The sequence below is a fragment of the Psammomys obesus genome, unplaced genomic scaffold (genome assembly GCF_907164565.1).
Source record: "Psammomys obesus unplaced genomic scaffold, mPsaObe1.curated_primary_1811, whole genome shotgun sequence".
NCBI classification, from domain to species: Eukaryota; Metazoa; Chordata; class Mammalia; order Rodentia; family Muridae; genus Psammomys; species Psammomys obesus.
This window is the reverse complement of record NW_026586173.1, coordinates 304,853-322,456: the sequence shown is the minus strand read 5'-3', so window position 1 is coordinate 322,456 and position 17,604 is coordinate 304,853.

The window sequence follows — 17,604 nt, the reverse complement described above, 5'->3', positions numbered from 1 at the left end:
CCTTTAAACTATGTTCTCCATCTTCTACTTCTCTTTTATAAGGTTATTTGTGATTGTATTTAGGGACCCAACTACATAAAACATAATAACTTTTCATCTGCTGATCCTTAACATAATCAGATATTAAAATTCTTTTTTAGTATGTATATAAACATTCCCAGATAACACAGGGTGAGATGTAAAAATATTTGGAAGTTATTATATAATTTGTCCTAGTTAATACTGTTAACTCAGCCTAGCCTAGATCTCCCAAAGGTCTCCATTTGATATTTGTCTTTATCAGGTTAGTCTGTGGGGGACTGATTTGGTTGTTAATTGATTCAGAAATGTCCAGTCCACTTTGGACAGAATCATACTTATGCAGGCGACGCTGGGTTGGATAAGTATGAACCTGAGGGTGATCCAGAAAGCAGTGTTCCTTCATGGCTCCTGTCTTCAGATTCCTGACTTGAGTTCCTGCCCCGACTTTCTTCTACAATAGATGCTGACCTGGAAGTATAAGCCAAATAAACTCTTTCTTCTCTAAGTTTTTTTTTTTTTTAATAGTCAGAGTGTTTTATCATGGCAACAGAAGGAAACTAAAACAGTGTCCCTACATACTCTGAGAATCAAGATCATCACACCATCTCTGTGGGCCCTTCTGTTTGCCCAAATGCTATTCTCTAATAAGATGTGTGTCTCTCTCTGCCTGGCCTTCTTGTATACTCACACTCTTATATCCCCTTCATAAGCAGTAGGATACACCTGCTTCTTCAACAGCCTGTCCAATTATTTAAAACCTCTATTCTTTGACATTTGCTGTTCTTCTGGTACTTTCATTTAACTGTGTTTTTCACCCAACTACTTCCTTACTGGTTTTTAAAGTCCCCTTTTTCTTTCTATTTGTTAAATTTTATTTTAATTAAAATATAATTATATCCTTCCCCTCCCCTTTTCTTCCTCCACCCCTTCCACATCCTCCCCACCAAGCTTTTAATTCATGATTTCACCTCTTTTACTTTGATTATTATTATTACACATAAAAATACAATTTGCTGAGTCCTTTTAATGCTGCTTGTGTGTGTGTGCTTTCGGGGTGGGTAAGCTGTACCCACAATACCTCAACAATATGGCTGCCCTATACAAGATGTGAACAATGAGAACACTAACAGACATGCTAACAAGGAAGGAGGAAATGTCATGGGGACTCACTCTTTGACAAAGAACTACAGGAAACTAATGACTGCTGATAGGAGAATTAGTCTTTCCCAGGGATGAGCCCCTTAATTTGCCGTCCAATACTAAGTAGTCAGCCAAAGTCCTTCTTTTTGAAGTGAGGCTTCCCTGGTAAGATTGCCTAATCTGAATATCTTCTAGTCCTCAACAGCCAACTCATCTGGACACACTTGTGATCTCTTTAAGAAGATTTCAAGTTTGTGAGTCCTCAACTAGTGTCTTAGTTTAGTGGAAATCCTCACATTTAGGAAAATGGTCAATGACCACTTACTGAATGGCAGAGTTGGGAGATTAGTTAATGAGTAGAAATATCAAAGGCAGAGACTTAATTCAACTTTAGAGAGAATTTTACAGTAAGTAGAACAAAGATAGAGTAGTGCACTTTGTGCAGTGACTTTCCAGTAACTATGGAATTAGGGTGAACACTCTCCTGGGAGTGCATGGGTAAATCAGGCAGGGATGCTGTGTTCTTGGAAACAGCCTATCTGGAATGTAATCTTATGATCTGTAACATTAGGTGACTAGTCCAAGGACATATCACAATAGGGGACAGTGAGCACATTCCCCAGAGAGCCTCACTTGATGACATATCTGATAATGCTCCATTCCTGTCTCTGTCCATATTGAGTACAATCACTGTGCTTTGTCCCTTTGGAAATAATTCCTATAAATGGAGGAGCACTTGGTGATTCATGAAAGAAAGAATAATGTTAATTTTTTTAAAATGGTGCACAAAGAAATGACGATAGTTGGGTAAGAAGAGGTTTTTGTTATCGTTGTTTTGTTTGTTCTCAGGAGGCTTACTGGATGCCATCAGTAGCATAATGCTTGGATAAATCTGTTTCCCTGTGAAGCCTTTGACGAGTGTCTACTTTGGAAGACGGCTGTGTTTTACCTCTTCACTATGAGTATCTCCATCCCTTTATTCTTCTATGGTCCTTAGCCTGTTGACTGAGAGCTAGTGATGTGTGGTTCTTGGACATTCTTTCATAGCAGTCTCTCTGCCTTGAAATATAACACTGTTTTCACGTTTGTGTGAATTATCGAATGAGAAGACTGGAGAACCACAAATTATAACAGAACAATAAATTGGTCAACATCAAAATTAACTTTCTTCATCAATTAAATGGACAGTGAAAAATACTAGTCATAGATTGTGGCTCTACCAGTTCAACTGCTAGTGACACTTGAAACACTGACAGATTTCTTGAAAAGTATAAATAAGGACAAACACACTGCTTAAAGTCTTAGCTAAGAGCAGTAAGACAAAAGGAAACAAAGGGGATACAAATAGAACAATGAAGTCAAAGTATCCCTACACGCTGATGACATAATTCTCTATCTGATGAACTTTAAAGATTACATCCTAAACTCTTAGAGCTGGTAAACACTCTCAGCAAAGTGGCAGGCTACACAATTAACACATAAAAACCAGTGTATAAGGGCTTAGTTTTTCTCTGTTTCCTTATCAGCATTTGTTGTTTGTTTTCTTGGTGAAAAACAATCCAGTTGCAGGGATAAAGAGATAGCACAGCAGTTACAAGCATTGGATGCTCTACCTGAGGTCGGGGTTTCAAGTGTTAGCACCCACATTGCAGCTCACAACCATCTGTAACACCAGTTTCAAGGGATACAATTGTATCTTCTAGCCTCTGCCGGAATCAGGCATGCATGCACACAAATGTCTGTTCAGAGAAAACACTAACACAAAGAAAAATTTAAAAATACTTCCAATTGGAACGAGATGGCGTCTTAACATAATTTTCATTTTCAGTTTCCTGGAGGCTAAACATAGTACATCAATTACTTTTCTATTGCTGTGATGAAATGTCCTGACAAAAACTTGAAGAAGGAAGAGTTTATTTGGCTCACAGGTCAGAGGTACAGTTTATTATGGCAGGAAAGTCATGGCAGCAGGACGCAGCTGGTCACATTGCATCTGAAGCCAGGGAGCAAGGGAGATGAATCCTCACATTCCTATTATGTGGTCCAGGACCCAAGCACACAGGATGGTGTCACCCCATTCCATTATCTGATGTTTATTTCTCTCATTTGCTGAAAGTCATTGTTTTCAAGTTTTGTCAATTACCAATAAAGCTGTTGTAAAAATCTATATGGAGAGGGCATAACTTAGAATCCCTTTACCAAAGAGCATGATTGCTGGATCATGTATTAAGAAGTAAAAGTTTTCAGTTAGTAAGAAATTGTTAAATTATGTTCTGAAATGGTTTACTATTTGCATTTCCACCAACCGTTAATAAGAGCTGCTGTCTCTCCACATCTGGTTAGGCCAATGTTCTGAATTGTTGCTGTTCTAATAGATGTTATTAGTTTGATTTGGCTTTTCATGGTGCATATGTGTGGGTCGTGTTTCATGTACTTATTTGACATATGTGCATCTTTTTGATGCCTCCTTAAGTAGAAGCTTAGATGATTGATATTGGCTCTTTCTTTTCCATACTTGGATTTGATGATATAAACAAACACTGCTTTAACTGAATTCCATAAGTTTTTGTAGGTTTTATTTTTATTCAATTAAAAACATTTTAATGTTTCTTTTGATATTCATTTGGTTTATTTGGTCCATTTTTGAAACACGTTTAATCTCCATATGTTTGAAAAAATTTCAGTTACTATTTGAGTTTCATTTCTTTCTAATCTGAGAGCACGGTATAGTTTTTTTTTTTTAATTTGGCAAAGTGGGTTTGTGTTTTATGTGAACTTATGAAGACTGTGTAATATATTTGATTTGCATTTTTATAATTAGTTGTGAGGTACATACATGTTAAGAATTGTTATGCCTTATTGTGAAATTGACCCCTATATCTTTATGTGAAACTTTATTCTTGCTTTGTAGTTTGCTGTGTCTGAAATTCAAACATATGCTCCTGTTTTGTTTTGGTCGAAGCCAACATGGTTAATCTTTCTTCAAACATTAATCTCTTATATCTATGTGATATATTGAGTAACGTACTGTATCCCAGTGGTAGAATACTTTTTTAAATATGCATGCAGGATTGAACTCAGCATAGCAATCTGTCAATCAATTAACCACCAATTAACCAGTAAGCTTATGATGAGATGTCATGTGGCCAACATACAATTGGGTTTTGTCTTTCTATGCTCTCTGGAAATCTTTTATTTCATTCACTGAAACTATTGCGGTTGGAGTCAAACATTTTGTGCCATTCTATTTTCACTCTTAGCATATAAGTTATATTCCTTTTTATTTTTCTTTTTAAATTATTAAAAGTGTTTGTCATCTGGGCTGGAGATGTGGCTCAGAGGTTAAGAGCACTGCCTGCTCTTCCAGAGGTCTGGAGTTCAATTCCCAACAACCACATGGTGGCTTACAACCTTCTATAGTGAGGTACCCTCTTCTGGCGTGCATGCAGACAGAATGTTGTGTAGACAATAAATAAATCTTAAAAAAGGGTGTTTGTTCTCAAGTTTCTGTTATGTATTTAGAACTAATTCGTGTCTGCTTTCTAATAACACATATTTCACAGGTAGCATGAGTACCTTGTACTAAGAAAATGATCCTTCCTTTGACACTAAGTCAAAGCATCCCTACTTGCTAACTACATATTTCCATATCTCAAAGTATTTATCCTTGCTGATAACATAATGTTATATCTAATCTACTTTAAAGAGTACATCCTAAACTCTTAGAGCTGATAAACACTGTCTGCAAACTGGCTGGCCACACAGTCCTTCCGTACACACATCGGTGCTTCCGCACACTTCACATACGTGATCTGTATAGTTGTCTATTGTATGTATTCAAATGTATATGTAGTTACAAACATTGTTATAATTTTGAACAAATTATTTGCTGTTAGATCAACTAATAAAAATAAAAATTCTTATTTTATCTTCACTTACTCCTTCATTAATACTTTTGTTTTAGTTACTAGTTACTGACCATATAGTTTTTCTTCTTCCTGAAGAAATTTCTCAAATTTTCTTGCAAGGCAGAACTATTTGCAAAAACTATTCTCTTAGTTTTTATATTTGAGAATATGTTAAAAAAATTCTTTCATGTTTGAAAGATGATTTTTCAGAAGACAGAATTCGGGGTTCTTCTCTCAACAAATAACTGCTATCTTCTTCTCTTACTGCTTGCATGTTTTCTGAAGAGAATGTCATTGTAATTCTCATCCTTTCTCTTGTGTAGGTAATGTGACTTTTACTTCTGACCTCTTTCAGGTTTTCATTTGTGTTCGATTTTCTGCACTGTTTCCATGGTGTTACTAGATGTAGATTGGTGTTGTGTTGTTATTGGTGGTGGTGGTGTAATTTGCTTGATGTCCTCTAATCTTACTGGGTCTTTGGGTTGGCATAGACAGTTAATTTTGGAGGACTCTTGGTCCTCACTACTTTGTCTCCTTCTTCCCATTACACAAAATGTTAGCAGTTAACACACAGTTTTTAGATATTCTCTTCTCCCTTTATTATTTTTCCCATTTGCATTTCACTTTTGGAGTTTACTATAGACACATCTTCAAGCTCACTGTTTCTGTTCAGAATTTAGAGAACTACAATAATAAAACATGGCTATTTAGTCTAAGTGGGTCGAGTGTGCAAAATGGAATCTGATGAGATGTCTTCTTTTTTATAATATTAATAATTTATGTGATATGTCACAGTTATTGATTTCATGGAGGATTAAATTTCAGAAATAATTTGCGTTTAAAGATTGACTTGAAACAACAATCCTGGAAAGATCTAAGAACTGAGTAGGTTCACACATTAAATGCTGATGTCCTCTTCTTTAGTCAATGAAATAATTTGTTTATTTTGTCTTTTGGGAAAGACCACGTAGCCAATTCTGAATTCTTAGCTATTAGATTTAAAAAACTTTTACAGTGGCATGTTTTGTTTTTTTTTTCAGAGATGGCTTTATAGTTTCCATTTAATTATAGAACATCAAGTTACTACTTATTTTATGAGATAATAGATGTTTCCCAAAAGGGGATAGATTAGGAAAAATTCAAAGCTTTGGTCAATAATTGATTAGTATTCTGTTTATCGAATGAGTCAAATTTTAGTTTTAGAAATATACTTAAAGGTTTACTCAATAAAATAACTTTCATTATAACTGTATGATTTGTCAGGAGCATACAGAGCAGGAATAATTCTTACTAGTAAGGCAGCATTTATTTATCTAACAAGCAAAGGCTTTGTGCAATGGAAAAACATAAAACAGATAAATATAAAACCTAATCGTAAGGCTTAAATGTGTCATCTAGTAAAAAGATAAAACAAATTCTTGTCTTTTTCTAAGCCAGTTATTTTTTGTAAAAATTACTAAGATCAATACTTAAAACTTGATTGTTGTGCAGAATCAGACATTACATTTGTCTCAGAGTATTGAATTTTGACTTAAAAATTTTAATATTCTTCTTAGTATAATCAGTTTAGTTGTAATCATATTTACTTTCTTTAAGTTTAATACCCATTATTCTGTTACAACATACTTTAATCTTTTAATTTTGTTCCCATTCATTTCCATTTTGGAACAAGCTGACCTTATTATATGAAATCCTGTTTCACCCCCAAAGCATTTTTTCTTTAGCCCTTTACCAAAACTATATCTCATATCTAAAACCCTTATATCATAGCTTTGTTTTTATTGGATGATTATTTTTTTATCTTATTATGTTGTTAATTTTACAAAATTTGGAAAACACTTTCTTCTTAATAAAATTTTCAAAAAAACCAGGAAGCTAGTTCTAAAATAAAGAAAACAATTATTTTCTGTCTCCAAAAATTTTAACTATTTGTTAAAGATCTAAGTCATAATAACAAGCAGTTTAGGACTGCTTTTGCTAAAAAGCATTTGCTTTTCATCTGGGCTCATAAAGCATCAGAAGTAGGATACAATTTTATTATTGCTGCTTGTATTTCTCCTAACAGGAAAGGCTAGGTGATGGCAATTAACTGTTAGTGGAAAATGCTACATCCTGGAGCAGGAGCAATTATTTCCCCCAAAACACTTTATCCTTGAAGGGCTGGGAACCTTTCAGACCAACCTTGTAAAATCAACATTGAGACACGGATCATAGGGATAACAACTTGACCAGGACTGTCTCACTGTATAGATCTTATTATTAGTTATTTTCTCATTGCTGTGATAAAGCAACAAGGCCAAGGCAAGTAATAGAAGAAAGAGTTTATTTGGGCTTACAGATCCAAAGGGATAAAAGTCCACGATGGTGGAGCAGAAGCAGAGTGACTGCATCGGGAAGCTGAGTGCATACACCCTAAACTGCAAGGGGAGGCCTAGGGAGCCTACTAGGAAAGGCACATGACTTTGAAACATCAAAGTGCAGCCCCCGTGACACATTTCTTCCAGTAAGGCAATACCTCCTAAACACCTCCAAACATTTGAGCCTGTAGTTTCATTGAAATTAGTGCATTTTGACTTTTAAAAAGTTTATTATTATTATTATTATTATTATTATTATTATTATTATTATTATTGTCAATTTTAAAGCTCATGTGAATACTTCAAAACAAAGTTCTGGGACAATTAGCTGTATCTGTTTTCCCAATGTGACTACAATGATTAGATATTAAATCTTGGTTGTCAAATTGGCACACTTAGGAAGAGGTAATGTCAACTGGATAATTGCCTCTGTCACATTTGCCTAGGGGAATGTCTATGGGGTATTTTATTGTTTGGTGATTGAAGTAGAAGGGCCCAGTCCACTGTGAGTGATACCATTTCTAGGCTTTGGGTTTGGGTTGCATAACAAAGGTGGCTGAACATAGGCCCAAGAGCAAGCCAGTAAAGTAAGCAGTGTTCCTTCATAGTTTCTTATTCAGGCTCTTGCCTTGGGCTCCTGTCTTGGCTTCTCTTTGTAACCTGTAAACCAAACAAAACTCTCTTTCACTAAGGCTTCTTTTGGGTATAGTAGTCTGGGTTGGAATCTGTGGTCCCTTAAGGACTGTATGATTTCTGTCCAGGCCCTTCTGGCTTTCATAGTTTCTGTTGAGAAATCTGGTGTGATTCTGATAGGTCTACCTTCATATGTTACTTGGCCTTTTTCCCTTGCTGCTTTTAGAATTTTTTCTTTGTTTTGTAGGTTCAGTGTTTTGACTATGATGTGACGTAAAGAATTTCTTTTCTGGTCTAGTCTACTTGGTGTTCTGTAGGCCTCTTGTATGTTTATGGCCATCTCCTTCTTTAAGTTGGGAAAGTTTTCTTCTATAATTTTCTTGAAAATTTTTTCCAGATCTTTGAGCCTGATGTCTTCTTTTTCTTCTACTCCTATTATTCTTAGGTTTTGTCTTTTCATGGTGTCCTTGATTTCTTGGATGTTTTGTGTTTGGAACTTTTCTGATTTTATTTTTTCTTTGAGAGACGTGTCAATTTCTGCAAGTGTAACTTCGGCTCCTGAGATTCTTTCTTCCATCTCTTGTATTCTGTTGGTGATGCTTACATTTGTAGTTCCTGATCTTTTCTCTATGTTCTCCAGCTCCTGGTTTTTCTCTATTTGTGTTTTCTTTATTGATTCTAATTCTGTTTTCATGTCTTGCACCATTTCCTTCATCTGTTTGAATGTGGACTCCTGCTTTACAATGATAGCTTCTATTTTTTTGTCCGTTTCCTCTCTATGTATCACTAATTGTGCCTCTACTTCTTTGGGTATAATTGCCTGTATTTCTATGAGAGCTTTGTTTATTTCTTCTTTATTTGCCTTCATTTGTGTGGACATTTCTTTGAGAGCTTTGTGCATTTCTTCTCTGTTTGCCTCAATTTTCGTGGTCATTTCTCTGAGAGCACGATTTGTTTCCTCTTGGTTAGTCTCAATTTCTTTGGTTATTTCTCTGAGGGCTTTGTTCATTTCATCTTTATGGGCCTCTAATAGCTGGAGAAACATAGTTTTGAGGTCGTTTTCTTGTATATCTAGTGAATTGAAGTGCCCATTGTTTTGTGGGGTTGCTGGTGAGGTCATCATGTCCTGATTTTTGTTGGGAGTGTTCTTATGTCTGCCTCTAGCCATCTGGTTATTTATAATCCTCACTGTTTGTTCCTCGAGATTGTAGTTTGGGCTATGATCCTCTCTTTCTGTTTTCTGGACTGTTTTTTTTTTTTCAGAAAGATGAGAGAGGTTCACTGGTTTGGGAGTGTGCACTGTTTTCAGTTTTGCCTAAGTAAGGAATGTGATGCTGGCGCTATTCGCGTGTGCTTTTAGCGGGCACAGTGTGCATGCGCGGATTCTCTGACTATTGAAGTGGCCTGCAAGCCACTATTACGCAGTTCTGACTGAGATCCAGGGATTGTTTGCCTGGATTACTCTGGTGGACCCGCAAGGCAGAGACTTCAATGTTGGGGTCGCTATCCCAAGAATCCCTCTGATGCCCACACTAGGGGTGTGGGTGGCAGGGATCTCGTCTGGTTGCTTCTGTGGAGAGGCCCTAGGTCTGGGGCAATCTCTCCCTAGAAGGCTCACCCACTCTTTTGTAGGACCAGTTGGAATGCACAGGGGTTCCCCTTGCTCACTACTCTCAGTTTTGGTCCTGCTGCAGAAGTGCATGGGTAGGCTAACAGTCAGCTCTGTGACACTGTGGCCGCAGGACTCAGTGTCCACCTTTCCTGTGTGCTGCCTCTTTGTCCTTTCCCTCTGCCAGGAGGGGTTATGGTGACTGGTCCCTGGGTGGCACGGGAAAGAGTTAGGTTGAGTGTACTCAATCCCAGATCCCGGGCCCAGATCTCTCTGCCAGAAGCAGCCTAGCAGTAGAATCTATGTTTGCTGATCCCAAGAGAGTACCGGGTAGGGTTGAGTGTCCTCAGATCCAGAGCTTGGGTTTCTCTGCTAGGGGCCGCTGGGTGAGCTGGAGAGAGGGTGCTGTGTCCTTGGCAGGCTGCCTCTCTGTCCTTGCCCTCTGACCTTCTCCTCTGCTAGGGCAAGCTTATGGAGGTGCTCTCAGGGGAGTGCCAGCAGGGGTTGGGGCTTCTCAGTTGGATCCTGAGCCCTGAGCCGGCGTTTCTCTGCCAGGGGTCAGGGGGGCGCCGGTGATAGAACTTGCTGCTAGACCTTATTGTGCTGGACCCGGGAGAATCTCAGGACGTGTAGAATGACCACAGTCCCAGATCCCGAGCTGTAGTTTGTTTGCTAGGAGCGTCAGGCAGCACTGGAGTTCCGGCACTGTGAAGCCGCTGTGCGCCTCTTTATCCTTCTGCTCCGCTGCGGCAGGGTGATGGCGGCGTTTGGGGGAGTGCCCGAAAGGATTGGGTTTTCTCAGCCCCGATCTCGGGTTGGGGTACAGACAATGTGGTCTGTGGCAGATTCTGCTGGCCGCCTCCTGCCTCCTCTGAAGAGGGAGTAGGGATTTTGAGCTGGGCGTGCAGCTGCTCTCTGTGCACAGTGGGAGCTCAGTTGTGATAGCAGCAGGTACCCGTGGTCGGAGAGACCTTCCAGGGAAAGACTGGGTGACCCGTGAGCAGTCTTGCAACTTTCCTTCCCCGTGGGTTTTTTTTGCGACTGGTTCTCCCAGCCTCAGGCACCCTTGTGCCCACCAATCAGCCTGGGAAAGTGGTCGGGACAAGCAGGTTTGCGGCACCAGCTGGAGACCCAAAGCCCGTGTTAGCCGGGTTCTCTTCCGGGTTCTGGCTGGGCAGCCGAGAGTGGACCCGACCGATTCCCACGCCGTGGGAGCCTCCCCTCACCTGGGAAACACGATCGATCGCTGTTGTTTTAGGGCCCAGAGTTCAGTCTCCTGGTCGCTGCATGGAGTGTGTTGTCCCGCTTCTCAGACACGGTGTTCTCCCAGCGCTGCCATCTTGGCCCCCTCTTTTGGACAAGTGTTGATTACAGCAATAAAAATCAAACCGGAGCATATTCTCTCCTTTGTCGCCGTATTTTGTCTTATTAATTAGTGAGACAGGTAGTGAATTTTAAAAAGTCTGGCTCTTGCAATTGGATCCTTTTCTTTTAAAAGTCCAGTTACAGTAGAAGTGAAAATAATTTGTGTTAAGTTTAGCAATTTTAATTTACATGGGCACTTACTTAAAAATTAACTTGGGTAGCATGTAAACGATATAAAAAGGTAAACATATGTAGGCAGTACATAGATGGATATACATAGTTATATGAGAGGTGTATTCTACAATGGAATACTACTCAGCAATCAAAAAGGAGGAAATCATGAAATTTGTAGGCAAATGGTGGGATCTAGAAAAGATCGTTCTGAGTGAAGTATGCCAGAAGGAGAAAGACAAACATGGTATATACTCGCTTATATAGACCTACAAGATATGATAAACATAATGAAATCTATACACCTAAAGAAGATAATCAAGAAAGCGGACACGGGGCAAGATGATCAATCCTCATTTAGAAAGACAAATGGGATGTGCATTGAACGTATGACAGGAGTCTACCACAGAAGACATCTGAAAGACTCAACCTAGCAGAGTTTCAAAGTAGATACTAAGATTCATAACCAAACCTTCGGCAGAGTACAGGGAATCATATGAAAGAAGGGGAGTTAGTATGATGTGGAAAGGATAGGAGCTCCACAAGGACCAAATATATCTGGGCACAGGGTCTTTTCTGAGACTGACACTCAACCAAAGACCATGAGTGGATATAACCTAGAACCTCTGCTTGGACGAAGCCCGTGGTAGCTCAGTAACCAATTGGTTTCCCATAGTAAGGGGAACAAAGACTATCTCTAGCAGGAACTCAATGGCAGGCTCTTTGACCTCCCCACCTCCCAAGGGAGGAGCAGTCCTGTTAGGCCACAGAGGAGGACTTTGCAGCCAGTCCTGAAGATACCTGACAAAATAGATCCTCCCCTATCAGTGGACTTGGAAAGGGGCAGGGAGGAGATGAGGGAGGGAGGGAGGGAGGGTTTGGGAGGGAATGAGGGAGCGGGATACAACTGGGATACAGAGTTAATAAAATGTAACTAATAAGAAAAATAAAAAAATAAAGCTAAAAAAAGGTGTATTCTGTAACATTCATTTAGATTTTTAATTATCACAGAGCATTTTCTTCAACCATCTTGTTATTTTATATTTCATGCTTTCTACCCCTATTTGTTTGTTCATAGCATAATCACACGTTGTAATTACTCCCCTTTTTTTTGAGCTAAGATATAACTATATACTCAGGCTGGCTTCAAATTTTCCAAATACTGAGATTATGGTCATGGACTATCACACCCAGCTATAATTATTCTTTTGCTTTTTTGCTTGTATATATACATCAGGAGAGTAGAAACCACACTTATTATATCTACAGTTATTTTCCCAGCTCCTAGGCTACTGCCTGGAGGTGGGAGCAATACAATCCTTGAGGCCCAATTCTCCTCCTCACCTTATGACAATGCAAGCATTGTTCAGCAGAGGGCACTAGAGAAAATGCTTTAGAAGCGAGCTTGGTGCCTGTCTTCATCCTGATACTTGTTGGTCACACAAAGATTCTTGTGACTTTTGTCCACTTAGTTTGTTAGCTTCAATCTCTGTAATGTTGTGTGGTCAGCTTATTAAGTGGTCATCAAGAAAGTGTGTGATATGGGGGTATGTAAGCCAGAGCACTACATTTTTAAATGATGTTCATATATTATTTAAATGTAGCATCCATGTGTTATTTTATAACTGAAATTAAGTGGAAGCTTAAATGTTGAAAATAAGAAATACAATTTGGCTGGGAAAATGATGCTGGATGATAGTTTCTGAATGTCATTTTCTATGGTTCCCAAGAGATTTGTCTTCAAGGGTCAATTGCTCTCTTGAGCAGATCAAAGCTCCTTTCTAACTTTGTTCTGCTACTGTCCTTCTTCCTAACATTCAGTTCTCAGAAGTATCTGTATCTTTATGTCACCACCTGTTTCTGACTTTGATTTGCTTAATTCTGTTGTGGGACAGTTATCGCCACTCAGATCTTACTTAATTTTCCTAATCCCAAATTCCCATGTCTGTAGACGAAAGTAAACAAATCAAATAAATGCAAAACATCTTACTTTTCCCTCTAGAGTCATGGATTTCCCTCCATCTAACTCAAGCACCTGCTCTGATTTCATCACCTGAAGGTCAGAGGCTCATGTAGAATGGGACGGTTTTTCCATCTCCTCTCTGGGGTAAAATGCCTTTTTTATAAGTGTGGCTAGACCACCTGGCAGTGTCGCTGCTAACATTACAGAAAATATCCACATTGCAATGGCTTGACACCCATCCTGGAAATAGTACCTGATGTCCAGGGGGTTTTATTTTTATAACAACCTGCCTAGATGCGGCAACCCTTAATGAAACCTATTTTGTAGACTTACCTTCGTAGCTGAGACCAGGTTGTGATTGGCAAAATTGACCAGATTCTGCCGGTGTTTCTCAACCTTCCTAATGCTGTGACTCTAATACAGTTCCTCATAAACCATAAATTTATTTTGTTTGTTGCTTCTTTATAAGTGTATTTTTACTGTTATGAATCATAATGGAAACACTGGTATTATCCAATGGTCTTAGGCAACCCCTGTGAAAGGGTGGTTCGACCCCCAAGAGGTTGAAACTCATAGGTTGAGAAGCACTGTTATTAAATGACAATGCATGAGAATCACCAGAAACTTCTTTTTTTATTTACCAATTAACATTTTTATTAATGTTTTCGTTCTCTACATAAGCACCAGTTTTGAAACACCTAAGACTGTAACATGAATAGATGCAGTTATCATCTGGGAAAATGGATCTGATACAGGTACTGACTTCTTTTGTTCCAGTGAACATAGAGATTTATTACCTGGAAGATACAGTCAATATTCGCCCTGAGAGCTAATAAATCTAGATGTTCAACAAAATATAAAGCCAATATTTATATTAATACTTAGTTTTTAATACCTGTTTAAAATCTATGGACATTTCACGGTGGTTGAATTTGTTTCTAAAATTTTTAAAATTTAAAATTTTTATTTTTTACAATTTATTCACTTTATATCCCAATTATAGCCCTTGCCCTCATCTCCTCCAGGTATCTCACTCCCTCTCTCTTCCTCCACCCCATCTCCCTTCTCTAGTCCACTGAAAAAGGGAGTCCTCCTCCCTTGCCATCTGACCCTAGCCTATCAAGTCTCATCAGGACTGCCTGGATCCTCTTCCTTTGTGGCCTGTCAAGGCCACACTGCCAGGGGAAAGTGATCAAAGAGCAAGCAACCAAGTTTATGTCCCAAGACAGCCCCCTGCTTCCCTTACTTGGGAACCCACATGGAGACTGATCTGCCAATCCACTACATCTGAGCCGGGTGTCTAGGTCCTCTCCATGCATGATTCTTGGTTGGTGCATCAGTCTCTGCAGGCCCAGGTTTTTTGGCTTTGTTGGTCTCCTTGTGGAGCTCCTGTCCCCGCTGGGTTCTTCCATTCTCCCCTTCTTCCATAAAAATTTTGCTCTCTTCCCAAAGTTTGTCCATTACTCTCTGCATTTGCTTTGATCCCCTGTTGGGTTGTACCTTTCAGAGGATATCTATGGTAGGCTTCTGTCCTGTTCCCTCTCCTCCACTGCTTTCACATCTACCCTGTTTGCCATTCTGAATGAGAATCAGGCATCCTCCCTAGAGTCCTCCTTGTTATTTAGCTTCTTTAGGTCTGTAGATTGTAGTATGGTTACCCTATATTCTATGGCTAACATTTGTTTATAAGTGAGTACATAACATGCGTGTCTTTTTGGTTCTGGGTTACTTCACTCAGGATGATCTTTTCTAGTTCTATCAATTGCCTGAAAATTTTATGACTTCCTTGTTTTTAATAGCTGAGTAGTACTCCATTGTGTAAATGTACCATAATTTCTCTGTCCATTCTTTGGTTTAGGGACATCTAGGCTGCTTCCATATTTTGGCTATTACAAATAAAGCTGCTATGAACATAGCTGAGCAAATGTCCTTGCTGAATGGTGGAGCATCTTTTGGGCATATGCCCAGGAGTTGTATAGCTGGGTCTTGAGGTAGCACTATTCCTAATTTTCTGAGAAAGTGCCAGATTGATTTCTAAAGTGATTGTACATGTTTTCAATCCCAACAGTAATGGAGGAGAGTGCCCCTTTCTCCACATCCTCTCTAGCATGTGTTGTCACTTGAGTTTTTGATCTTAGCCATTCTGATCGGTGTAAGATGGAATCTCAGAGTTGTTTGATTTATAACTCCCTGATGACTAAGGATGTTGAGTGCTTCTTCATTTCTCAGCCATTCAATATTATTCTGCTGATAATTCTCCGTTTAGCTCTATATCCCATTTATATTTGGATTGTTTGGTTTGTTGGTGTTTAATTTCTTGAGTTCTTTACATATTCTGGATGTTAGCAGTCTGTGGAATGTAGGGTTGGTGAAGATCTTTTCCCAGTTGGTAGGCTCTCATTTTGTTCTGTTGACAGTGTCCTTTGCTTTACAGAAGCTTTTCAGTTTCATGAGGTCCCAGTAATTCATTGTTGATCATAGAGCCTGAATTGTTGGGGATCTGTTCAGGAAGTTTTCTCCTGTGCCAATGAGTTTAGGGCTCTTCCCCACTTTTTTTTTTTTTTTTTTCCTAACAGATTTAGTGTTTCTGGTTTTATGTTGAGGTCTTTGATCCACTTGAACTTTAATTTTGTGTAGGGTGATAGATATGGATATATTTGCATTTTCTACTTGTAGACTTCCAGTTAGACCAGCACCATTTGTTAAATATACTATCTTTTTTTCTAGTGTATGGTTTTGGATTCTTTGTAAAAAATCAGGTGTCCTTGGTGTGTGGATTTATTTCTGGGTCCTGGATTTGATTCCATTGATCTACCAGTCTGTTACTATGCAGATTTTATTACTGTTGCTCTATAATACAGCTTGAGATCAGGGATGAAGACACTTCCAGAAGATCTTTTATTGTACAGGATTGTTTTATCTGCTCTGTTTTGTTTTGTTTTGTTTTTTTTCTCCATATGAAGTTGAGAAATGTTCTTTCAAAGTCTGTAAAGAATTGTGTTGGTATATACCACATGTGTCTTTCTGCTTCTGGGTCACCTCACTCAGGATGATCTTTTTTACTTCCCACCATTGCCTGCAAACTTCATGATTTCCTTGTTTTTAATTGCTGAGTAGTATTCCATTGTGTAAATGTACCACAATTTCTGTATCCATTCCTCAGTTGAGGGACATCTGGGTTGTTTCCAGATTCTGGCAATTATGAATAAAGCTGCTATGAACATGGTTGAGCAAATGTCCTTATTGTATACTTGAGCATATTTTGGATATATGCCTAGGAATGGTATAGCTGGATCTTAACGTAACGTTATTCCTAATTGTCTGAGAAAGTGCCAAATTGATTTCCAAAGTGGTTGTACAAGTTTGCATTCCTACCAGCAATGGAGGAGGCCTCCCTTTCTCCACATCCTTTTCAGCATGTATTGTCACTTGAGTTTTTGATCTTAGCCATTCTGATGGATGTAAGGTGTAATCTCAGGGTTGTTTTGATTTGCATTTCCCTTATGACTAAGGACATTGACCATTCCTTTAAGTGTTTCTCTGCCATTTGAGACACACATGGTATATACTCACTTATAGGTAGATATTAGACATATAATACAGGATAAACATACTAAAATCTGTACACCTAAAGAAGCTAAGCAAGAAAGAGTACCCTGGGTAAGATGACCAATCCTCATTCAGAAAGGCAAATGGGATGGACATTGGAAGAGGAAGAAAACAGCAAACAGGACAGGAGCCTACCACAGAGGGCCTCTGAAAGACTCTATCCAGAGGGGTATCAAAGCAGATGCTGAGACTCAGAGCCAAACTTTGGGCAGAGTGTAGGGAATCTTATGAAACCTGGAGGGGATAGGAGCTCCACAAGGAGAGTAACATAACCAAAATATCTGGGCACAGTAGTCTTTTCTGAGACTGATACTTTAACCAAGGACCATTCATGAAGATAACCCAGAACCCCTGCTCAGATGTAGCCCAGGGTAGCCCAGTGTTCAACTGGGTTCCCTAGTAAGGGGAACAGGGACTGTCTCTGACATGAACTCAGTGGCTGGCTCTATGATCACCTTCCCCTGAAAGGGGGACAGCCTTACCAGGCCACAGAGGAAGACAATGTAGCCAGTCCTAATGAGACCTAATACGCTAGGGTCAAAGGGAAGGGGTGGAGTACCTCCCCTATCAGTGGACTTGGGAGGGGCATAGGATTAGATGAGGGAGGGTTGGGATTGGGAAGGGATGAGGGAGGGGGCTACAGCTAGGATACAACATGAATACATTATAATTAATAAAAACTTAAATTAATTAAAAAAGAAATGTGTTGGTATTTTAATGGGAATTGTATTGAATCTGTCGATTGCTTTTGGTAGGATGGCCATTTTTTTCCCAACTTAAATGTGTTTTATTTGCTCCCTCACTACCAAATCTTTATTTCAATCATGA